The sequence below is a fragment of the Mus caroli genome, chromosome 13 (genome assembly GCF_900094665.2).
Source record: "Mus caroli chromosome 13, CAROLI_EIJ_v1.1, whole genome shotgun sequence".
NCBI lineage: Eukaryota > Metazoa > Chordata > Mammalia > Rodentia > Muridae > Mus > Mus caroli.
This window is the reverse complement of record NC_034582.1, coordinates 19,604,077-19,608,861: the sequence shown is the minus strand read 5'-3', so window position 1 is coordinate 19,608,861 and position 4,785 is coordinate 19,604,077.

Here is a 4,785-nt window from a genome sequence, read left to right as displayed (position 1 = left end):
TTTGTGATCTGCTGAGCACTTGCCACTTCCAGAAACCTAGGACTCTCTGCTGAGTCCTCTGGGTGAGAGCACTACAGGAGGCCAATCCATAGCCACAGAAGTCGCTCTGCTCTTTTAAAACTTTCAATCAAAAAAAAAAAAAAAAAAAGACTAAACGTAAAAAAAAAAAAAAAAAAAAAAGACGAAAGGACAAACACAAGAAACAAAGTTCAAAACTCTTGTGACACAGCCAGAAGAGTGCAGAAGGGCAGGATATGTTCTGATGTGAGATCTATCTGCTTTTACTTCCAACCCTCTTGAGACTCCAAAGGTTTCTAAAGCTGTGTTGTGTCATTGGCATGTCGAGGTGGCTTGTCCGTTCTTAACTGCTTTGGAGGTGCAAAGGGGAGGTTGTCATAGTGGATCACTGACATCAACAGCCACTGCTGTTGAGGTAGTTAGGACACTTACCCTAGGATCCCTACATGCCAGTGTGCTCAGTGCTCTATGGAGAAAGGCTGGAGATGAAGATGTCAGACTCAGCCTCTCTATTCCAAAAAAATCAAGCGAAGATGGTTTCACTGAGTAAGATAGCAAAACAGAATTATCAAAAGGAGGGAAATGAATCATTCCTTTATATAAAAACAAGGGGCCTGACTATATTTGTAGCTGCAGGTTGATAGGGCAAGTATGCAAATACCTTTCCTGCTTGCTTAAGGAGCTGGGAAAGGGGGTGGAGGGCATCGGATGGAGTATGAGTTACTTGGACTCGAGTCCCCAAGGCCATAATTGTGATAGTTACTCGTGCTCAGTGCTGGGTCCTCAGGTTGCAGAGGGTGCACAGAGATCATCCCAACCACTGTCTCAACTCAGGCTACAGGCAAATGTTAAGACAGGTTTCTACCTTCCCACCTCAAATAGTAGACTCTTCACCACTGTGAAATCCTGAGACCATATCAATGCCGAGGCACCGTGAGAAAGAAGGAGCCCCTGTGTCCTGGATTCCAAGATGACCCCTTCAGATACCCATAGCTTTTGTTGTGTATTTGTGAGACTATATTCAAGTGTAGTTCATGTCAATGGAAGAGACGGAAGTTTGTGAGTGCCCAAACCAACTACCACTACCCCACAAAACACTAGTAACACAAAAGCAAATTGGAGTCTGTCTCGTGACAGATGACCCTCATATCTGTGTCTTGACTCATGAGGAAACAAGTGGGTATGAGTAACAGAGCGTAGAAGGAGGGAGACGTTTTCAGATGAGACTTCAGAGATATGCTCCCAAAGATAAACCCCAGAAACACACTCCTGTGTCAGTTTGACACAAGCCAGAGTCATTTGAAAGAAGAGAACCTTGAGAAAATGCCTCCATAAGATCCAGCTGTAGGGCATTTTCTTAGTGATTGATGGGGGAGGGCCCAGCCCATTGTGGGTGTTGCCATCCCTGGGCTTAACAGGCTGAACAAGCCAGATAAAGCAAACCAGTAAGCAGCTAGTCTTCATGGCTTCTGTATCAGCTCCTGCCTCCAGGTTCCTGCCCTGTTTTCCTGTCCTGATTTCCTTCAATGCTGAACTACGATGTAGTAGTAGTTACTCAAATAAACGCTTTCCTCCCCAAGTTGCTTTGATCATGGTGCTTCATCAGAGCAATAGTAACTTTAACTTAGACAAATACCAATGGGAGCGTCTCCAATAGGGGAAATCAAGATATTCAGCAGGGAAAGCTGTTTGTGGTCCTTGGAGCTCGAGTGCAGTAGCACAGACACTAGGAATGGAGAAGGGACAGTAGGAGTGTAAGACCCCCAAAGCTGGGCCTCCGCTCAAGTCCCAGGATGAGCTGGCCAGCACTCCAGTGTCCCGAGAGAAAACCACACCTGATGCAAACTGCAAGAGGTTTTATTATCAGCTAGCTGAGGACGAAGTCCCTCCGCTGCTGTGCAGGGCAGGGGAGTTCACCCCAAGCAGTGACAGTAGAGGGCTTTTAACAGCTAGCTGAGGAATTGGGAGGAGTTGGGAGGAGAGTTGGCTACAGCTCCTTTCTGGTGAGGGGGGGAGTGAGCTGCAGCCTCCTCTCAGGCGTCTATCTCCATGTCCTTGGCACAGGAAGGCAGGCATCTCCGGTTGTACAGTATAGAAACAAAAAGGTCTTTTGCTGGCTATAGAGAACAAAGAGCTTCTTTTTAGCTGTATTTTTAAAGATCAGGGAAAACAAGCTTTGGGAACATCCAGGGGCTTTACCTTCCAGGGAGAAACACTCTAAGTCGGGATCTCACAGGAGCTCTTTAACAAAAGTCCCACTTGGAACTGAGTGTGCTATCTGTGAGGAAGGGTCAGCCCCATAAAGCCTTGATAAATTTGCCCTTGCCTGCTTGAAGACTCCCTTCTCCTTCTGTTTAAAACTGTAACCCTGTTATTCTCAATCCTTCTCATTTCCCTCTCCCACCTTTTTGTTTTTTAAATCTGTGGCACTTTTTATTGACTTTTTATTATGCCAGATCCACATGGGTATGATTCTTTTTATCAATAATATTCACCCATGAATCACAAACGTCTATAACAGTTTCTAGCATGTTAAGTGAAAGTAACTTTCAGACTAGCACTAACCATATACCTGAAAAGATGTGTGTGTGTGTGCCCTTCCCTCAGCCTTGAACTGGCTAAACAGACCTTAATTGTTTTCCTAGCCCACCTAGGGTAAAGTCTTCTGCCTTGCTGTTTCCTGCAGGAGCAGACCACCTGCTGAGCTTCCTGTGCAACCTTGTCCAGCTGAAACAAAGCAACTTAATCCAGCTGAAACAAAGGATGGGTCTGTGGGTTTTTCCTATATAAACGCAGATCTGAAAATTAAACTTTGAGCCTTGATCAGAAACCTTTGGGTGTCATCCTTCTCTCGCTCGCCTGCCCGTTTTCATTTCCAGCCCCCCTTTCAAGACATATCCAGTTCATCCATGGCTGCTGGACAACTCCATGTGTGCATAACGGTGTGATGCTTGTGTGCTGTGGTATGGCTAGTGTGCTCTGTGAGGTGATGTATGCTGTGTACAGCATGTTATGGGTGATGTATTAGCTGCTACTCTCATTGCCTTGACAAAATACCAGACAGAAAACACTTCAGGAAAGGACTTATTTCAGCTCATAGTTTAAGGCAGGTGCAGTCCACACTTGAGGGGAAAGTACTGTTGTGTATAGCAGAAAAAAGCTCATTTTTCTCATTTCGTTCAGTCTTGAGACTCCAGCTTGGGCCACCCAAACTCAGGATGAGTCTTCCTTCCTCAGTTAAACTCTCTAGAAACACTCTCTTAGTAGTTTCCATAGTGATTCTAAAGCCAGTCAGGTTGACAATAAACATTAATAACCTGTAGATCACAGTTCAATAGGACAAAGAATAGCAGAAAATGCTAGAATTAATGTTGTCTCCTGGCTGCCACACGTGTCATGGGCACATGTGCCCATACATGTAATAATATATAGTTAATAATAATGTAATAATAACATTGCATATTAATAACACATTTAAAATCAATAACTTTTAAAAATTGAAATGATATATAAGAAAATATCGATTGGACACAAAGTAAACCAGTAATGAAAGAAAATAAGAGAATAAATAACAATATATAAATAATCAACACATCAATATATATTTACCAATGTAGCAATTTATCTACATGTATAAATGAATAGCAAACTGGAAGATGCAAATCTCACTTTATCAGCAACTATACTAAATGCTAATGTATTTTAAAGGTTATGATTGAATACACAAGATAATGTGATTTTATACTGCCCAGCAGTGACATGGATCAGGCTAGGGAAGAGAAATAGGATGAATTAGTGGATGGGAAAGGCATAGCACAAACAGTACCCCAAAAAGAGCTGAAATAGTTGTTAAAACCAGTCAAAATAAACCACAAGACAAAATGGTCACAAGATATGTATATCACTGTGTAGTAAGAACATTAATTCATCAAGAAAGCATACCATTATATCCATACACATATATGTCCCTAACAGCAGAGCCAAACATTCATGAACAAAATTGAAAGGACTGATGTTAATAATGGGAAGTTAGACAGTAGAAGTAAGAGACTTTAATTCTCTACTTTCAATAGTAGATTCAATAAGTAGATGGAAGATCAGTAATGAAATCTAAGGCACCACAGGACTCTAAGAACCAGAAGCCCTGTCTATGGAACAATCCATCCCTTTTTCATCAAGGGTACCCAAACACTCCTCAGAATAGACCATTTGGATGACCACTGAGCAAATATCCACAGGCATAAAAATATTAATGTTATTCATTGTATATTCCCTGGCCACAGTAGAGTGGAAAATTAATAACAAGAGAGAAGAATTGAAAGTCTACAGACAGACATGGTAAGTAAATTACATATTCCTGAATAGTCAATAGCCTAAATAGTAAAATCACTAAGAAAAATTAGAAAATATTTTATGATGAAAACAATATATAAAAATCTACAAGGTGCAAAGATACCAGTAATAAGAAAATGTTTACCGATAAATAACTACAAGAACAAAGAAAAGCCTCTCAGGTAAGTAATTTATATCAAAGATGCCAACAAATAAAACAGAAAAGATAAAAAGGAAAACTAAAATCCAAAAACAAGAAAGGAGAAGAAAATGCATAAATGCATCTAAGAACAACAAATGTATTTTACACACAACAATTACATGGGTCACATATCTCTCACAGGTACAAAGCAAACATGAAAGGTCATTAATAGGTGGTCATGATGAGACACACCTTTACTCCCTCTTGGAGGCAGAGGCAGGCAGATCTCTGTT